General features: G+C 55.1%; 3 long non-coding RNA genes across 3 annotated transcripts; all 3 read left to right on the top strand.

Annotated features, from left to right (window-relative positions):
• The first annotated feature begins 4142 nt into the window (after positions 1–4142).
• On the top strand, positions 4143–5447 carry LOC135408381 (uncharacterized). The gene is made up of 2 exons (XR_010427562.1): positions 4143–4383; positions 4915–5447. It is a non-coding gene; the product is annotated as an uncharacterized LOC135408381 (long non-coding RNA).
• Positions 5448–10722: 5275 nt separating this feature from the next.
• On the top strand, positions 10723–11997 carry LOC135408382 (uncharacterized). Its single transcript, XR_010427563.1, has 2 exons — positions 10723–10933; positions 11465–11997. It is a non-coding gene; the product is annotated as an uncharacterized LOC135408382 (long non-coding RNA).
• Positions 11998–17243: 5246 nt separating this feature from the next.
• Positions 17244–18548, top strand: LOC135408383 (uncharacterized). Its single transcript, XR_010427564.1, has 2 exons — positions 17244–17484; positions 18016–18548. It is a non-coding gene; the product is annotated as an uncharacterized LOC135408383 (long non-coding RNA).
• Positions 18549–18913: the final 365 nt, after the last annotated feature.

The following is an 18913-nucleotide window of genomic DNA, read 5'->3' as shown; positions in this document are numbered from 1 at the left end:
TCAGGTTCCCTGTGCAGTGTGCATTTAATAGCTCTCCACTGTCATCATGAAAAATTTTGTCAGCACGTTTTGTTGGACGATGGCAAGCAGGACCTGGGTGAAAATTGGGGTTCTCTGAGGTGCAGAGGGAAATAATTCTCCTTTGAAGTCCAGTGTAATTCAGTTTTGCACGAGTCTTGTCTGCCTTATGTTTGAATTGCTTTCTCTTCCAGGAAGTTTTAAATTAAACTTTTATTTTGTGTCTCCCCCCCAGTATCCTGTCCAAGACCAAGCTACCTTTCCTTGTGGGAATGGACTGGCCGGGCTTTGGCAGTCTGGCCCCTCGAAAGACTAAAGTGACCTCTTCCAGCAGGGGAAGACTTTCTGGCAAGCGGTGCCAGAAAGAACTGGAGTTTCTGGAGAATGAAAGCTGGAGGCGTGCCCCCGATAATCCTCGCCCCGGGTGGTGAGTGGTCTGACTTGCAGGGACCGGTGGCCTTGGCCAGGAGCGGTCCTGCCGGACTGTAATTTTAATTTCCTGCCCAGGCTGTAATTTTAATTTCCCTTGGACGCTTGGCAAAGCCCCTCTGGGGGAGCCCCGGTGCCTGGCAGGAGCAGAGCGGGCTTCCAGGGAGGCATTCACCCGGTCAGCGTCAGGAACCATCCTAACTGAGGCCTCGGTGAGTGCTTTTTGTATGACTGGACAGTGAAGCTGTCTGTGTGAATGACCTGGCTGTTGCTCAGTGTACTCCTAATTAAAGTGTCTTTTACTCCGTGTTCCCAGGCTCCCTCTTTCCCTTCGGTCGACGTGGGTGTGCCGGACGCCTCTGGCAGGACTAACCCCGTGGCTTTTATGTCCAACGTGCTGTGCTGCGTGTGCCTGCAGGTAAGAAAAGCTGGGAGTGCGGTCCCTCTGCTTTGATTACTGTGTCTCTTTGGTAGTGATTTTGGAGGGGAATCCCAGAGCGATTTGGTTTGAAGGGGACCTTCAAAGGCCACCCTGTCTTCCGTGGGCAGGGACACCTTCCCCTCTCATCCCCGGTTGCTCCAAGTCCCGTCCAGCCTGGCCTGGAACACTTGCAGGGATCCAGGGGCAGGCTCAGCTTCCCTGTGCAGTGTGCATTTAATAGCTCTCCACTGTCATCATGAAAAATTTTGTCAGCACGTTTTGTTGGACGATGGCAAGCAGGACCTGGGTGAAAATTGGGGTTCTCTGAGGTGCAGAGGGAAATAATTCTCCTTTGAAGTCCAGTGTAATTCAGTTTTGCACGAGTCTTGTCTGCCTTATGTTTGAATTGCTTTCTCTTCCAGGAAGTTTTAAATTAAACTTTTATTTTGTGTCTCCCCCCCAGTATCCTGTCCAAGACCAAGCTACCTTTCCTTGTGGGAATGGACTGGCCGGGCTTTGGCAGTCTGGCCCCTCGAAAGACTAAAGTGACCTCTTCCAGCAGGGGAAGACTTTCTGGCAAGCGGTGCCAGAAAGAACTGGAGTTTCTGGAGAATGAAAGCTGGAGGCGTGCCCCCGATAATCCTCGCCCCGGGTGGTGAGTGGTCTGACTTGCAGGGACCGGTGGCCTTGGCCAGGAGCGGTCCTGCCGGACTGTAATTTTAATTTCCTGCCCAGGCTGTAATTTTAATTTCCCTTGGATGCTTGGCAAAGCCCCTCTGGGGGAGCCCCGGTGCCTGGCAGGAGCAGAGCGGGCTTCCAGGGAGGCATTCACCCGGTCAGCGTCAGGAACCATCCTAACTGAGGCCTCGGTGAGTGCTTTTTGTATGACTGGACAGTGAAGCTGTCTGTGTGAATGACCTGGCTGTTGCTCAGTGTACTCCTAATTAAAGTGTCTTTTACTCCGTGTTCCCAGGCTCCCTCTTTCCCTTCGGTTGCCGTGGATGTGCCGGACACCTCTGGCAGGACTAACCCCGTGGCTTTTATGTCCAACGTGCTGTGTGCCTGCAGGTAAGAAAAGCTGGGAGTGCAGTCCCTCTGCTTTGCTTGCTGTGTCTCTTGGGTAGTGATTTTGGAGGGGAATCCCAGAGCGATTTGGTTTGAAGGGGACCTTCAAAGGCCACCCTGCCTTCCGTGGGCGGGGGCACCTTCCCCTCTCATCCCCGGTTGCTCCAAGTCCCATCCAGCCTGGCCTGGAACACTTGCAGGGATCCAGGGGCAGGCTCAGCTTCCCTGTGCAGTGTGCATTTAATAGCTCTCCACTGTCATCATGAAAAATTTTGTCAGCACGTTTTGTTGGACGATGGCAAGCAGGACCTGGGTGAAAATTGGGGTTCTCTGAGGTGCAGAGGGAAATAATTCTCCTTTGAAGTCCAGTGTAATTCAGTTTTGCACGAGTCTTGTCTGCCTTATGTTTGAATTGCTTTCTCTTCCAGGAAGTTTTAAATTAAACTTTTATTTTGTGTCTCCCTCCCAGTATCCTGTCCAAGACCAAGCTACCTTTCCTTGTGGGAATGGACTGGCCGGGCTTTGGCAGTCTGGCCCCTCGAAAGACTAAAGTGACCTCTTCCAGCAGGGGAAGACTTTCTGGCAAGCGGTGCCAGAAAGAACTGGAGTTTCTGGAGAATGAAAGCTGGAGGCGTGCCCCCGATAATCCTCGCCCCGGGTGGTGAGTGGTCTGACTTGCAGGGACCGGTGGCCTTGGCCAGGAGCGGTCCTGCCGGACTGTAATTTTAATTTCCTGCCCAGGCTGTAATTTTAATTTCCCTTGGATGCTTGGCAAAGCCCCTCTGGGGGAGCCCCGGTGCCTGGCAGGAGCAGAGCGGGCTTCCAGGGAGGCATTCACCCGGTCAGCGTCAGGAACCATCCTAACTGAGGCCTCGGTGAGTGCTTTTTGTATGACTGGACAGTGAAGCTGTCTGTGTGAATGACCTGGCTGTTGCTCAGTGTACTCCTAATTAAAGTGTCTTTTACTCCGTGTTCCCAGGCTCCCTCTTTCCCTTCGGTCGACGTGGGTGTGCCGGACGCCTCTGGCAGGACTAACCCTGTGGCTTTTATGTCCAATGTGCTGTGTGCCTGCAGGTAAGAAAAGCTGGGAGTGCGGTCCCTCTGCTTTGCTTGCTGTGTCTCTTGGGTAGTGATTTTGGAGGGGAATCCCAGAGCGATTTGGTTTGAAGGGGACCTTCAAAGGCCACCCTGCCTTCCGTGGGCAGGGGCACCTTCCACTCTCATCCCCGGTTGGATGCTCCAAGTCCCATCCAGCCCGGCCTGGAACACTTGCAGGGATCCAGGGGCAGCCTCAGGTTCCCTGTGCAGTGTGCATTTAATAGCTCTCCACTGTCATCATGAAAAATTTTGTCAGCACGTTTTGTTGGACGATGGCAAGCAGGACCTGGGTGAAAATTGGGGTTCTCTGAGGTGCAGAGGGAAATAATTCTCCTTTGAAGTCCAGTGTAATTCAGTTTTGCACGAGTCTTGTCTGCCTTATGTTTGAATTGCTTTCTCTTCCAGGAAGTTTTAAATTAAACTTTTATTTTGTGTCTCCCCCCCAGTATCCTGTCCAAGACCAAGCTACCTTTCCTTGTGGGAATGGACTGGCCGGGCTTTGGCAGTCTGGCCCCTCGAAAGACTAAAGTGACCTCTTCCAGCAGGGGAAGACTTTCTGGCAAGCGGTGCCAGAAAGAACTGGAGTTTCTGGAGAATGAAAGCTGGAGGCGTGCCCCCGATAATCCTCGCCCCGGGTGGTGAGTGGTCTGACTTGCAGGGACCGGTGGCCTTGGCCAGGAGCGGTCCTGCCGGACTGTAATTTTAATTTCCTGCCCAGGCTGTAATTTTAATTTCCCTTGGACGCTTGGCAAAGCCCTTCTGGGGGAGCCCTAGTGCCTGGCATGAGCGGAGCGGGCTTCCAGGGAGGCATTCACCCGGTCAGCGTCAGGAACCATCCTAACTGAGGCCTCGGTGAGTGCTTTTTGTATGACTGGACAGTGAAGCTGTCTGTGTGAATGACCTGGCTGTTGCTCAGTGTACTCCTAATTAAAGTGTCTTTTACTCCGTGTTCCCAGGCTCCCTCTTTCCCTTCGGTCGACGTGGGTGTGCCGGACGCCTCTGGCAGGACTAACCCCGTGGCTTTTATGTCCAACGTGCTGTGCTGCGTGTGCCTGCAGGTAAGAAAAGCTGGGAGTGCGGTCCCTCTGCTTTGATTACTGTGTCTCTTTGGTAGTGATTTTGGAGGGGAATCCCAGAGCGATTTGGTTTGAAGGGGACCTTCAAAGGCCACCCTGTCTTCCGTGGGCAGGGACACCTTCCCCTCTCATCCCCGGTTGCTCCAAGTCCCGTCCAGCCTGGCCTGGAACACTTGCAGGGATCCAGGGGCAGGCTCAGCTTCCCTGTGCAGTGTGCTCTAATATCTCTCCCCTGGCATCCTGAAAAATGTTGTCAGCGTGTTTTGTTGGACGCCGGTAAGCGGGACCCGGGTGAAAAGGACATTCTCTGAGGTGCTGGGAGAAGGAGGACTCGTGCGGAGACAGCGGGAACGGGAGCGTGCTGCGGAGAAGGAAAATTCCAGGGGGTGGGTGCCGAGAAATTTGTCCTTCCCTTGCCCTGTGCTCTGCACTCAGCAATGGGTCAAGTGCAGAAGTTTCCTGGGGACCCTGGAAAATGAGGCCGGGTCTGCCAAGAAAAGTGGGGCCAAAGGAGCAGGACCTGGGTCTGCGAGCGTGGGAGAAACAAGGGCCGGGTCATCCTCTGCCTCCGGGAGGGAGGGCAGCAGGAAAGGCCACGGACTAAAGCACTGAAGTGCCGTTCCCCAGGGAGCCCCTGCCCAGCACTGAACTTGCTTGTGCACTTGCTGTCCCTTTGCCAGCGGAGCCGAAGCGTCGGGTGCGGGTGCCGGGGGGATGGAGCAGCCAAGGACAAACTGGGAGGGTGTTTGCGAAGGAAGGGGGTAGAAGGAGCTCTTGACGTGCTTTTTTTACTTCTTCATCCCACAGAATTGCCACGAGAGGAAATACTTCAGAGGGGCTTCCCTCCAGATAAGCCCTGAATGTGCCAGGAGGTTTCAGCTGGGAGAAAGGAGCTGTGGAAGAAAAGCAGCCTAAAAATAGCCAGCGGGGATCATCAGGTTTTCCAGCCAAGAAAAGCCAGGAGGGAGATGAGGGAATCGGGTTCCAATTCCTAAAGATTTGGTGGGTGTAGGAATGATTTCTGTGTGTTTTCCAGTCCCTTTTGATTCCTGGGATGATTTTAAAATGATGGCTAAATTGGAGATGTTGTTTTTGAGAGGAAATGATGCCAAATAAATGCAGAGTTTGGGGTCAGTTTTTTGGATGATTTGGGTCAGGTTTTGGGGTCAGTTTTGGGTCATTGTTTGGGGTGATTTGGGTCAGTTTTGGGTCAGGTTTTGGGGTCAGTTTTGGGTCAGCTTTTGGGGTTATTTGGGTCGGTTTTGGGTCAATTTTTGGGGAGCACTGGGTGTTACTGGGGGTTGTTGGGGAGCACTGGGTGTTTACTGGGGAGCACTGGGTGTTACTGGGGGTTGTTGGGGAGCACTGGGTGTTACTGGGGAGCACTGGGAGAGAAAATGAAAAATAAAGAGAATAAAAACTAAACGAAATAAAAAAAAGGAAATATAAAAAACAAAAGAAAATTTAAAAAAAAAAGGCAAAAAACCTAAAAAGGAAATAAAATGAAAATGAAATAAAAGAGAAAAAGAAAAAAAAAAAAAAGAAACCCCTTCTTGGGCACCCCGTTTCCTCTCCTCCCCCCCCCCCGAACCGTAAATTGCGGGGTCATCACCCCAAAAATGTGAGAAGGGGACCCCAAAATGTGGGTGAGGGAAGCCCAGGGAGCCGAAAAAGTGGAGGGGGAGCCGCAGTAAGAAAGGGAAGCCGGGCGGTCGGGCGGCGGGGTGGGGGGGGGAGCCGAGGTGGCGACGCCGGCGCATGCGCAGTCGTTGGCAAGACGCCGGCGATCACGTGGTAAGCAAGGGCAGGCAGGAGCGGGACCGGCGACGCATGCGCAGTGGCTCTCGTGCCGGCGCAGCGCTCCCTGCTCGAGTTAAGGGCCGGTTCCGGCGGCAGGGCGGGACTGGCGGTCTCCCGTCTCTCCCGGGGTGTGTGTGGGGGGAATAACATGAAGATTTTTTGGGGTGAAAGCGCAGAAATTAGCCAGGAGGGACGCTAATTTGGGTAAACTCGGTCACCGGAAGTAGAGAGCGACCGGAAGTCCTCCAGGCCCCGGCGCGGAAGTCCGCCAAGCCCACAGTAAAGATGGCGCCGCCAGGACCGGAACGACCACACTAAAGATGGCGGCCCCGGCCCGGAAGTCCGCCAAGCCCACAGTAAAGATGGCGCCGCCAGGACCGGAACGACCACACTAAAGATGGCGGCCCCGGCCCGGAAGTTCGCCCGGACGCCACACTCAAGATGGCGCCTCCAGGACCGGAACTTAGCCGACGCCACACTCAAGACGGCGGTGAGAGGTTTCCCCCCCCCCCCCCCCCCCCCCCTCCCGCCTCAGAGAGGCGTTTAACCTGGTGCCTGACCTCCGCCCCGACCCGGACCCCCGCCCCGCGCCCGCAGCGCCGTCTCGCCGCGCCGCTTCCCGCTGTGGGGACAGGGCGGGGCGCTCGGCGGCGCCGGGCGCGGGCGGCAGGTTCGTGGGCGGCGGCGGGCACCGGCGCGGGCAGCCCCCCTCGGCGCCGCGCGCGCGGCGCTCCGCCCGCCCGCCTCGTTCCGCTCCGCTCCCCTCCTCTCCCGTCCCCGCTCCCCCCCCCCCCGCTCCCCTCCGCTCCCGCTCCCGCCGTGCCCTGGAGATGCTGTCGGAGCTGCGCCGCCGCCTTCCCCCCCCCTCCCCAGGAAGCGACCCACGGCGCCAGATCCCACGGAGATCGTCCCCGGGGTAAGCTGGGCGCGGCCGCTCTTCTGCCTCTCCCGCGGCCATCGGCGACTGCAGGCAGGGGAAGCGACAGGCAAGTTTCTCGCCTCTGCGGAGAAACTTGCACCTGCGTGCCGCCGCAGGGCTGGGTTCGGATGTGCCCTGGCATTGCGCCCCCCCACCCCCCCCGCGGGGAGGGTCTGCGCTGCCTCGGGGACCCTGTCTGCGCTGCCGGGAGAGAGAAATCCTTTGGGAAGCTGGGATAGAAACAGCAACTCTGTGAATTGCTCAGCTTTTCCTAGGCAAGGGCAGGTTTTCGGGAACAAAGGCCCGTACGCGCGAAAGGCGCCGCGGGTCTCGCCAAGGTGGGGGGGGGGGGGCGGCTGCAGTGCCGCGCGCGGCTGCAGTGCCGCTCCCGGCCGTGTCCGCCAGGCGGCGACTGTGAGGCAGGGCCCGGCGCTCGGGGGCGCTCTCGCAAGCGACGCCCCCGGGAAAGCGGCGGGGTTTGGGCACTGCCGGCCTTCCCCCGCAGTGCCCGGGCTGGCCCGGCGCCTGGCAAAACCTCTGAGGGAAAAGGCAAGCAACAACTGCGCTTCTTCTGCCGTTTCTTTAGCCAGGGACTGGAACACAGACAAAATCGAGGGGCTCTTTGACCTGGGCAGGCTCCGAGCATTTTTCAGCCTTCCTTAGCAGGGCATTCTCACCCTCTGAAAAGCTGAAAGACTTTAACGTCTGGATACACGCCTGCAGCTGTGCAAATTGATGTAGCTTCTTTTAGGAAATGAAGATGACGTTTTCCTGTTGTGAGCCTCTACTCTGCTTTTTCAATCAGGTGATGAAGCTTATGGAAAAAAGACAAAATGCCTCGGGGTGAGTACATTCTACCGAGTTTTGCTTCTCTGGGATCGGTTTGGGAAAATCCTGTGAAATTCTAAAAAGCTTCTCTCCGTGTTTTCTAGTTGTTTTTTCAGCCTTGGTCTAAGTTTCATGTAGAAAAGGGCACAGAATTAGAACAGGTAAACTAGACTTTCTCGGGAGAGATGGAAGAAAAGTCTGCTGATTCCGGTTCTGCTTTTCTTGTCTTCTATTAGACTGTCATTTTCTCTCCCCTGCTGTTCAAATAGGCAGCAATTAATTGCTCTGCTGAAGAGTTTGCTGTACTAAGTGTCTGTCAAATCGATGCCTTCAACTCAAGGTAGCACCTGCTCCTTAGTTACAAAACGTTCCTCACAGGAGATTTTCAGGCGTGCCCATAAATCTCCTCGCTGTTTGTTTGGGAGAACAGGGTTTTCTCGTCTGTAACAGAATAGTCATGGCATTTGCTATGGAATGCTGGTGGCAATCTAGTCAGAAGAGGACCCCGTGCTTCACTAATTTTCCCTTTTTGTTGTTCGGGGTGACTTCTTCCCAGGGATGTTCTTCTTGACCCCCCGGGGCAAACGGAGGTGTCAGCGTCAGGAGCCATCCTAACTGAGGCCCTGGTAGGTAAGTGCTTTTTGTGTGACTGGACGCTGAAGCTGTCTGTGTGAATGACCTGGCCAGTGCTCGGTGTACTCCTAATTAAAGTGTCTTTTACTCTGTGTTCCCAGGCTCCCTCTTTCCCTTCGGTTGCCGTGGATGTGCCGGACACCTCTGGCAGGACTAACCCTGTGGCTTTTATGTCCAACGTGCTGTGTGCCTGCAGGTAAGAAAAGCTGGGAGTGCAGTCCCTCTGCTTTGCTTGCTGTGTCTCTTGGGTAGTGATTTTGGAGGGGAATCCCAGAGCGATTTGGTTTGAAGGGGACCTTCAAAGGCCACCCTGCCTTCCGTGGGCAGGGACGCCTTCCACTCTCATCCCCGGTTGGATGCTCCAAGTCCCATCCAGCCCGGCCTGGAACACTTGCAGGGATCCAGGGGCAGCCTCAGGTTCCCTGTGCAGTGTGCATTTAATAGCTCTCCACTGTCATCATGAAAAATTTTGTCAGCACGTTTTGTTGGACGATGGCAAGCAGGACCTGGGTGAAAATTGGGGTTCTCTGAGGTGCAGAGGGAAATAATTCTCCTTTGAAGTCCAGTGTAATTCAGTTTTGCACGAGTCTTGTCTGCCTTATGTTTGAATTGCTTTCTCTTCCAGGAAGTTTTAAATTAAACTTTTATTTTGTGTCTCCCCCCCAGTATCCTGTCCAAGACCAAGCTACCTTTCCTTGTGGGAATGGACTGGCCGGGCTTTGGCAGTCTGGCCCCTCGAAAGACTAAAGTGACCTCTTCCAGCAGGGGAAGACTTTCTGGCAAGCGGTGCCAGAAAGAACTGGAGTTTCTGGAGAATGAAAGCTGGAGGCGTGCCCCCGATAATCCTCGCCCCGGGTGGTGAGTGGTCTGACTTGCAGGGACCGGTGGCCTTGGCCAGGAGCGGTCCTGCCGGACTGTAATTTTAATTTCCTGCCCAGGCTGTAATTTTAATTTCCCTTGGACGCTTGGCAAAGCCCCTCTGGGGGAGCCCCGGTGCCTGGCAGGAGCAGAGCGGGCTTCCAGGGAGGCATTCACCCGGTCAGCGTCAGGAACCATCCTAACTGAGGCCTCGGTGAGTGCTTTTTGTATGACTGGACAGTGAAGCTGTCTGTGTGAATGACCTGGCTGTTGCTCAGTGTACTCCTAATTAAAGTGTCTTTTACTCCGTGTTCCCAGGCTCCCTCTTTCCCTTCGGTCGACGTGGGTGTGCCGGACGCCTCTGGCAGGACTAACCCTGTGGCTTTTATGTCCAATGTGCTGTGTGCCTGCAGGTAAGAAAAGCTGGGAGTGCGGTCCCTCTGCTTTGCTTGCTGTGTCTCTTGGGTAGTGATTTTGGAGGGGAATCCCAGAGCGATTTGGTTTGAAGGGGACCTTCAAAGGCCACCCTGCCTTCCGTGGGCAGGGGCACCTTCCACTCTCATCCCCGGTTGGATGCTCCAAGTCCCATCCAGCCCGGCCTGGAACACTTGCAGGGATCCAGGGGCAGCCTCAGGTTCCCTGTGCAGTGTGCATTTAATAGCTCTCCACTGTCATCATGAAAAATTTTGTCAGCACGTTTTGTTGGACGATGGCAAGCAGGACCTGGGTGAAAATTGGGGTTCTCTGAGGTGCAGAGGGAAATAATTCTCCTTTGAAGTCCAGTGTAATTCAGTTTTGCACGAGTCTTGTCTGCCTTATGTTTGAATTGCTTTCTCTTCCAGGAAGTTTTAAATTAAACTTTTATTTTGTGTCTCCCCCCCAGTATCCTGTCCAAGACCAAGCTACCTTTCCTTGTGGGAATGGACTGGCCGGGCTTTGGCAGTCTGGCCCCTCGAAAGACTAAAGTGACCTCTTCCAGCAGGGGAAGACTTTCTGGCAAGCGGTGCCAGAAAGAACTGGAGTTTCTGGAGAATGAAAGCTGGAGGCGTGCCCCCGATAATCCTCGCCCCGGGTGGTGAGTGGTCTGACTTGCAGGGACCGGTGGCCTTGGCCAGGAGCGGTCCTGCCGGACTGTAATTTTAATTTCCTGCCCAGGCTGTAATTTTAATTTCCCTTGGACGCTTGGCAAAGCCCTTCTGGGGGAGCCCTAGTGCCTGGCATGAGCGGAGCGGGCTTCCAGGGAGGCATTCACCCGGTCAGCGTCAGGAACCATCCTAACTGAGGCCTCGGTGAGTGCTTTTTGTATGACTGGACAGTGAAGCTGTCTGTGTGAATGACCTGGCTGTTGCTCAGTGTACTCCTAATTAAAGTGTCTTTTACTCCGTGTTCCCAGGCTCCCTCTTTCCCTTCGGTCGACGTGGGTGTGCCGGACGCCTCTGGCAGGACTAACCCCGTGGCTTTTATGTCCAACGTGCTGTGCTGCGTGTGCCTGCAGGTAAGAAAAGCTGGGAGTGCGGTCCCTCTGCTTTGATTACTGTGTCTCTTTGGTAGTGATTTTGGAGGGGAATCCAGAGCGATTTGGTTTGAAGGGGACCTTCAAAGGCCACCCTGTCTTCCGTGGGCAGGGACACCTTCCCCTCTCATCCCCGGTTGCTCCAAGTCCCGTCCAGCCTGGCCTGGAACACTTGCAGGGATCCAGGGGCAGGCTCAGCTTCCCTGTGCAGTGTGCTCTAATATCTCTCCCCTGGCATCCTGAAAAATGTTGTCAGCGTGTTTTGTTGGACGCCGGTAAGCGGGACCCGGGTGAAAAGGACATTCTCTGAGGTGCTGGGAGAAGGAGGACTCGTGCGGAGACAGCGGGAACGGGAGCGTGCTGCGGAGAAGGAAAATTCCAGGGGGTGGGTGCCGAGAAATTTGTCCTTCCCTTGCCCTGTGCTCTGCACTCAGCAATGGGTCAAGTGCAGAAGTTTCCTGGGGACCCTGGAAAATGAGGCCGGGTCTGCCAAGAAAAGTGGGGCCAAAGGAGCAGGACCTGGGTCTGCGAGCGTGGGAGAAACAAGGGCCGGGTCATCCTCTGCCTCCGGGAGGGAGGGCAGCAGGAAAGGCCACGGACTAAAGCACTGAAGTGCCGTTCCCCAGGGAGCCCCTGCCCAGCACTGAACTTGCTTGTGCACTTGCTGTCCCTTTGCCAGCGGAGCCGAAGCGTCGGGTGCGGGTGCCGGGGGGATGGAGCAGCCAAGTACAAACTGGGAGGGTGTTTGCGAAGGAAGGGGGTAGAAGGAGCTCTTGACGTGCTTTTTTTACTTCTTCATCCCACAGAATTGCCACGAGAGGAAATACTTCAGAGGGGCTTCCCTCCAGATAAGCCCTGAATGTGCCAGGAGGTTTCAGCTGGGAGAAAGGAGCTGTGGAAGAAAAGCAGCCTAAAAATAGCCAGCGGGGATCATCAGGTTTTCCAGCCAAGAAAAGCCAGGAGGGAGATGAGGGAATCGGGTTCCAATTCCTAAAGATTTGGTGGGTGTAGGAATGATTTCTGTGTGTTTTCCAGTCCCTTTTGATTCCTGGGATGATTTTAAAATGATGGCTAAATTGGAGATGTTGTTTTTGAGAGGAAATGATGCCAAATAAATGCAGAGTTTGGGGTCAGTTTTTTGGATGATTTGGGTCAGGTTTTGGGGTCAGTTTTGGGTCATTGTTTGGGGTGATTTGGGTCAGTTTTGGGTCAGGTTTTGGGGTCAGTTTTGGGTCAGCTTTTGGGGTTATTTGGGTCGGTTTTGGGTCAATTTTTGGGGAGCACTGGGTGTTACTGGGGGTTGTTGGGGAGCACTGGGTGTTTACTGGGGAGCACTGGGTGTTACTGGGGGTTGTTGGGGAGCACTGGGTGTTACTGGGGAGCACTGGGAGAGAAAATGAAAAATAAAGAGAATAAAAACTAAACGAAATAAAAAAAAGGAAATATAAAAAACAAAAGAAAATTTAAAAAAAAAAGGCAAAAAACCTAAAAAGGAAATAAAATGAAAATGAAATAAAAGAGAAAAAGAAAAAAAAAAAAAAGAAACCCCTTCTTGGGCACCCCGTTTCCTCTCCTCCCCCCCCCCCGAACCGTAAATTGCGGGGTCATCACCCCAAAAATGTGAGAAGGGGACCCCAAAATGTGGGTGAGGGAAGCCCAGGGAGCCGAAAAAGTGGAGGGGGAGCCGCAGTAAGAAAGGGAAGCCGGGCGGTCGGGCGGCGGGGTGGGGGGGGGAGCCGAGGTGGCGACGCCGGCGCATGCGCAGTCGTTGGCAAGACGCCGGCGATCACGTGGTAAGCAAGGGCAGGCAGGAGCGGGACCGGCGACGCATGCGCAGTGGCTCTCGTGCCGGCGCAGCGCTCCCTGCTCGAGTTAAGGGCCGGTTCCGGCGGCAGGGCGGGACTGGCGGTCTCCCGTCTCTCCCGGGGTGTGTGTGGGGGGAATAACATGAAGATTTTTTGGGGTGAAAGCGCAGAAATTAGCCAGGAGGGACGCTAATTTGGGTAAACTCGGTCACCGGAAGTAGAGAGCGACCGGAAGTCCTCCAGGCCCCGGCGCGGAAGTCCGCCAAGCCCACAGTAAAGATGGCGCCGCCAGGACCGGAACGACCACACTAAAGATGGCGGCCCCGGCCCGGAAGTCCGCCAAGCCCACAGTAAAGATGGCGCCGCCAGGACCGGAACGACCACACTAAAGATGGCGGCCCCGGCCCGGAAGTTCGCCCGGACGCCACACTCAAGATGGCGCCTCCAGGACCGGAACTTAGCCGACGCCACACTCAAGACGGCGGTGAGAGGTTTCCCCCCCCCCCCCCCCCCCCCCTCCCGCCTCAGAGAGGCGTTTAACCTGGTGCCTGACCTCCGCCCCGACCCGGACCCCCGCCCCGCGCCCGCAGCGCCGTCTCGCCGCGCCGCTTCCCGCTGTGGGGACAGGGCGGGGCGCTCGGCGGCGCCGGGCGCGGGCGGCAGGTTCGTGGGCGGCGGCGGGCACCGGCGCGGGCAGCCCCCCTCGGCGCCGCGCGCGCGGCGCTCCGCCCGCCCGCCTCGTTCCGCTCCGCTCCCCTCCTCTCCCGTCCCCGCTCCCCCCCCCCCCCGCTCCCCTCCGCTCCCGCTCCCGCCGTGCCCTGGAGATGCTGTCGGAGCTGCGCCGCCGCCTTCCCCCCCCCTCCCCAGGAAGCGACCCACGGCGCCAGATCCCACGGAGATCGTCCCCGGGGTAAGCTGGGCGCGGCCGCTCTTCTGCCTCTCCCGCGGCCATCGGCGACTGCAGGCAGGGGAAGCGACAGGCAAGTTTCTCGCCTCTGCGGAGAAACTTGCACCTGCGTGCCGCCGCAGGGCTGGGTTCGGATGTGCCCTGGCATTGCGCCCCCCCACCCCCCCCGCGGGGAGGGTCTGCGCTGCCTCGGGGACCCTGTCTGCGCTGCCGGGAGAGAGAAATCCTTTGGGAAGCTGGGATAGAAACAGCAACTCTGTGAATTGCTCAGCTTTTCCTAGGCAAGGGCAGGTTTTCGGGAACAAAGGCCCGTACGCGCGAAAGGCGCCGCGGGTCTCGCCAAGGTGGGGGGGGGGGGGCGGCTGCAGTGCCGCGCGCGGCTGCAGTGCCGCTCCCGGCCGTGTCCGCCAGGCGGCGACTGTGAGGCAGGGCCCGGCGCTCGGGGGCGCTCTCGCAAGCGACGCCCCCGGGAAAGCGGCGGGGTTTGGGCACTGCCGGCCTTCCCCCGCAGTGCCCGGGCTGGCCCGGCGCCTGGCAAAACCTCTGAGGGAAAAGGCAAGCAACAACTGCGCTTCTTCTGCCGTTTCTTTAGCCAGGGACTGGAACACAGACAAAATCGAGGGGCTCTTTGACCTGGGCAGGCTCCGAGCATTTTTCAGCCTTCCTTAGCAGGGCATTCTCACCCTCTGAAAAGCTGAAAGACTTTAACGTCTGGATACACGCCTGCAGCTGTGCAAATTGATGTAGCTTCTTTTAGGAAATGAAGATGACGTTTTCCTGTTGTGAGCCTCTACTCTGCTTTTTCAATCAGGTGATGAAGCTTATGGAAAAAAGACAAAATGCCTCGGGGTGAGTACATTCTACCGAGTTTTGCTTCTCTGGGATCGGTTTGGGAAAATCCTGTGAAATTCTAAAAAGCTTCTCTCCGTGTTTTCTAGTTGTTTTTTCAGCCTTGGTCTAAGTTTCATGTAGAAAAGGGCACAGAATTAGAACAGGTAAACTAGACTTTCTCGGGAGAGATGGAAGAAAAGTCTGCTGATTCCGGTTCTGCTTTTCTTGTCTTCTATTAGACTGTCATTTTCTCTCCCCTGCTGTTCAAATAGGCAGCAATTAATTGCTCTGCTGAAGAGTTTGCTGTACTAAGTGTCTGTCAAATCGATGCCTTCAACTCAAGGTAGCACCTGCTCCTTAGTTACAAAACGTTCCTCACAGGAGATTTTCAGGCGTGCCCATAAATCTCCTCGCTGTTTGTTTGGGAGAACAGGGTTTTCTCGTCTGTAACAGAATAGTCATGGCATTTGCTATGGAATGCTGGTGGCAATCTAGTCAGAAGAGGACCCCGTGCTTCACTAATTTTCCCTTTTTGTTGTTCGGGGTGACTTCTTCCCAGGGATGTTCTTCTTGACCCCCCGGGGCAAACGGAGGTGTCAGCGTCAGGAGCCATCCTAACTGAGGCCCTGGTAGGTAAGTGCTTTTTGTGTGACTGGACGCTGAAGCTGTCTGTGTGAATGACCTGGCCAGTGCTCGGTGTACTCCTAATTAAAGTGTCTTTTACTCTGTGTTCCCAGGCTCCCTCTTTCCCTTCGGTTGCCGTGGATGTGCCGGACACCTCTGGCAGGACTAACCCTGTGGCTTTTATGTCCAACGTGCTGTGTGCCTGCAGGTAAGAAAAGCTGGGAGTGCAGTCCCTCTGCTTTGCTTGCTGTGTCTCTTGGGTAGTGATTTTGGAGGGGAATCCCAGAGCGATTTGGTTTGAAGGGGACCTTCAAAGGCCACCCTGCCTTCCGTGGGCAGGGACGCCTTCCACTCTCATCCCCGGTTGGATGCTCCAAGTCCCATCCAGCCCGGCCTGGAACACTTGCAGGGATCCAGGGGCAGCCTCAGGTTCCCTGTGCAGTGTGCATTTAATAGCTCTCCACTGTCATCATGAAAAATTTTGTCAGCACGTTTTGTTGGACGATGGCAAGCAGGACCTGGGTGAAAATTGGGGTTCTCTGAGGTGCAGAGGGAAATAATTCTCCTTTGAAGTCCAGTGTAATTCAGTTTTGCACGAGTCTTGTCTGCCTTATGTTTGAATTGCTTTCTCTTCCAGGAAGTTTTAAATTAAACTTTTATTTTGTGTCTCCCCCCCAGTATCCTGTCCAAGACCAAGCTACCTTTCCTTGTGGGAATGGACTGGCCGGGCTTTGGCAGTCTGGCCCCTCGAAAGACTAAAGTGACCTCTTCCAGCAGGGGAAGACTTTCTGGCAAGCGGTGCCAGAAAGAACTGGAGTTTCTGGAGAATGAAAGCTGGAGGCGTGCCCCCGATAATCCTCGCCCCGGGTGGTGAGTGGTCTGACTTGCAGGGACCGGTGGCCTTGGCCAGGAGCGGTCCTGCCGGACTGTAATTTTAATTTCCTGCCCAGGCTGTAATTTTAATTTCCCTTGGACGCTTGGCAAAGCCCCTCTGGGGGAGCCCCGGTGCCTGGCAGGAGCAGAGCGGGCTTCCAGGGAGGCATTCACCCGGTCAGCGTCAGGAACCATCCTAACTGAGGCCTCGGTGAGTGCTTTTTGTATGACTGGACAGTGAAGCTGTCTGTGTGAATGACCTGGCTGTTGCTCAGTGTACTCCTAATTAAAGTGTCTTTTACTCCGTGTTCCCAGGCTCCCTCTTTCCCTTCGGTCGACGTGGGTGTGCCGGACGCCTCTGGCAGGACTAACCCTGTGGCTTTTATGTCCAATGTGCTGTGTGCCTGCAGGTAAGAAAAGCTGGGAGTGCGGTCCCTCTGCTTTGCTTGCTGTGTCTCTTGGGTAGTGATTTTGGAGGGGAATCCCAGAGCGATTTGGTTTGAAGGGGACCTTCAAAGGCCACCCTGCCTTCCGTGGGCAGGGGCACCTTCCACTCTCATCCCCGGTTGGATGCTCCAAGTCCCATCCAGCCCGGCCTGGAACACTTGCAGGGATCCAGGGGCAGCCTCAGGTTCCCTGTGCAGTGTGCATTTAATAGCTCTCCACTGTCATCATGAAAAATTTTGTCAGCACGTTTTGTTGGACGATGGCAAGCAGGACCTGGGTGAAAATTGGGGTTCTCTGAGGTGCAGAGGGAAATAATTCTCCTTTGAAGTCCAGTGTAATTCAGTTTTGCACGAGTCTTGTCTGCCTTATGTTTGAATTGCTTTCTCTTCCAGGAAGTTTTAAATTAAACTTTTATTTTGTGTCTCCCCCCCAGTATCCTGTCCAAGACCAAGCTACCTTTCCTTGTGGGAATGGACTGGCCGGGCTTTGGCAGTCTGGCCCCTCGAAAGACTAAAGTGACCTCTTCCAGCAGGGGAAGACTTTCTGGCAAGCGGTGCCAGAAAGAACTGGAGTTTCTGGAGAATGAAAGCTGGAGGCGTGCCCCCGATAATCCTCGCCCCGGGTGGTGAGTGGTCTGACTTGCAGGGACCGGTGGCCTTGGCCAGGAGCGGTCCTGCCGGACTGTAATTTTAATTTCCTGCCCAGGCTGTAATTTTAATTTCCCTTGGACGCTTGGCAAAGCCCTTCTGGGGGAGCCCTAGTGCCTGGCATGAGCGGAGCGGGCTTCCAGGGAGGCATTCACCCGGTCAGCGTCAGGAACCATCCTAACTGAGGCCTCGGTGAGTGCTTTTTGTATGACTGGACAGTGAAGCTGTCTGTGTGAATGACCTGGCTGTTGCTCAGTGTACTCCTAATTAAAGTGTCTTTTACTCCGTGTTCCCAGGCTCCCTCTTTCCCTTCGGTCGACGTGGGTGTGCCGGACGCCTCTGGCAGGACTAACCCCGTGGCTTTTATGTCCAACGTGCTGTGCTGCGTGTGCCTGCAGGTAAGAAAAGCTGGGAGTGCGGTCCCTCTGCTTTGATTACTGTGTCTCTTTGGTAGTGATTTTGGAGGGGAATCCCAGAGCGATTTGGTTTGAAGGGGACCTTCAAAGGCCACCCTGTCTTCCGTGGGCAGGGACACCTTCCCCTCTCATCCCCGGTTGCTCCAAGTCCCGTCCAGCCTGGCCTGGAACACTTGCAGGGATCCAGGGGCAGGCTCAGCTTCCCTGTGCAGTGTGCTCTAATATCTCTCCCCTGGCATCCTGAAAAATGTTGTCAGCGTGTTTTGTTGGACGCCGGTAAGCGGGACCCGGGTGAAAAGGACATTCTCTGAGGTGCTGGGAGAAGGAGGACTCGTGCGGAGACAGCGGGAACGGGAGCGTGCTGCGGAGAAGGAAAATTCCAGGGGGTGGGTGCCGAGAAATTTGTCCTTCCCTTGCCCTGTGCTCTGCACTCAGCAATGGGTCAAGTGCAGAAGTTTCCTGGGGACCCTGGAAAATGAGGCCGGGTCTGCCAAGAAAAGTGGGGCCAAAGGAGCAGGACCTGGGTCTGCGAGCGTGGGAGAAACAAGGGCCGGGTCATCCTCTGCCTCCGGGAGGGAGGGCAGCAGGAAAGGCCACGGACTAAAGCACTGAAGTGCCGTTCCCCAGGGAGCCCCTGCCCAGCACTGAACTTGCTTGTGCACTTGCTGTCCCTTTGCCAGCGGAGCCGAAGCGTCGGGTGCGGGTGCCGGGGGGATGGAGCAGCCAAGGACAAACTGGGAGGGTGTTTGCGAAGGAAGGGGGTAGAAGGAGCTCTTGACGTGCTTTTTTTACTTCTTCATCCCACAGAATTGCCACGAGAGGAAATACTTCAGAGGGGCTTCCCTCCAGATAAGCCCTGAATGTGCCAGGAGGTTTCAGCTGGGAGAAAGGAGCTGTGGAAGAAAAGCAGCCTAAAAATAGCCAGCGGGGATCATCAGGTTTTCCAGCCAAGAAAAACCAGGAGGGAGATGAGGGAATCGGGTTCCAATTCCTAAAGATTTGGTGGGTGTAGGAATGATTTCTGTGTGTTTTCCAGTCCCTTTTGATTCCTGGGATGATTTTAAAATGATGGCTAAATTGGAGATGTTGTTTTTGAGAGGAAATGATGCCAAATAAATGCAGAGTTTGGGGTCAGTTTTTTGGATGATTTGGGTCAGGTTTTGGGGTCAGTTTTGGGTCATTGTTTGGGGTGATTTGGGTCAGTTTTGGGTCAGGTTTTGGGGTCAGTTTTGGGTCAGCTTTTGGGGTTATTTGGGTCGGTTTTGGGTCAATTTTTGGGGAGCACTGGGTGTTACTGGGGGTTGTTGGGGAGCACTGGGTGTTTACTGGGGAGCACTGGGTGTTACTGGGGGTTGTTGGGGAGCACTGGGTGTTACTGGGGAGCACTGGGAGAGAAAATGAAAAATAAAGAGAATAAAAACTAAACGAAATAAAAAAAAGGAAATATAAAAAACAAAAGAAAATTTAAAAAAAAAAAGGCAAAAAACCTAAAAAGGAAATAAAATGAAAATGAAATAAAAGAGAAAAAGAAAAAAAAAAAAAAGAAACCCCTTCTTGGGCACCCCGTTTCCTCTCCTCCCCCCCCCCCGAACCGTAAATTGCGGGGTCATCACCCCAAAAATGTGAGAAGGGGACCCCAAAATGTGGGTGAGGGAAGCCCAGGGAGCCGAAAAAGTGGAGGGGGAGCCGCAGTAAGAAAGCGAAG

This window comes from Pseudopipra pipra, unplaced genomic scaffold (genome assembly GCF_036250125.1).
Source record: "Pseudopipra pipra isolate bDixPip1 unplaced genomic scaffold, bDixPip1.hap1 HAP1_SCAFFOLD_397, whole genome shotgun sequence".
Classification (NCBI taxonomy): Eukaryota; Metazoa; Chordata; class Aves; order Passeriformes; family Pipridae; genus Pseudopipra; species Pseudopipra pipra.
The sequence above is the reverse complement of the archived record's forward strand: the minus strand, read 5'-3'. Positions and strand labels throughout refer to the sequence as shown.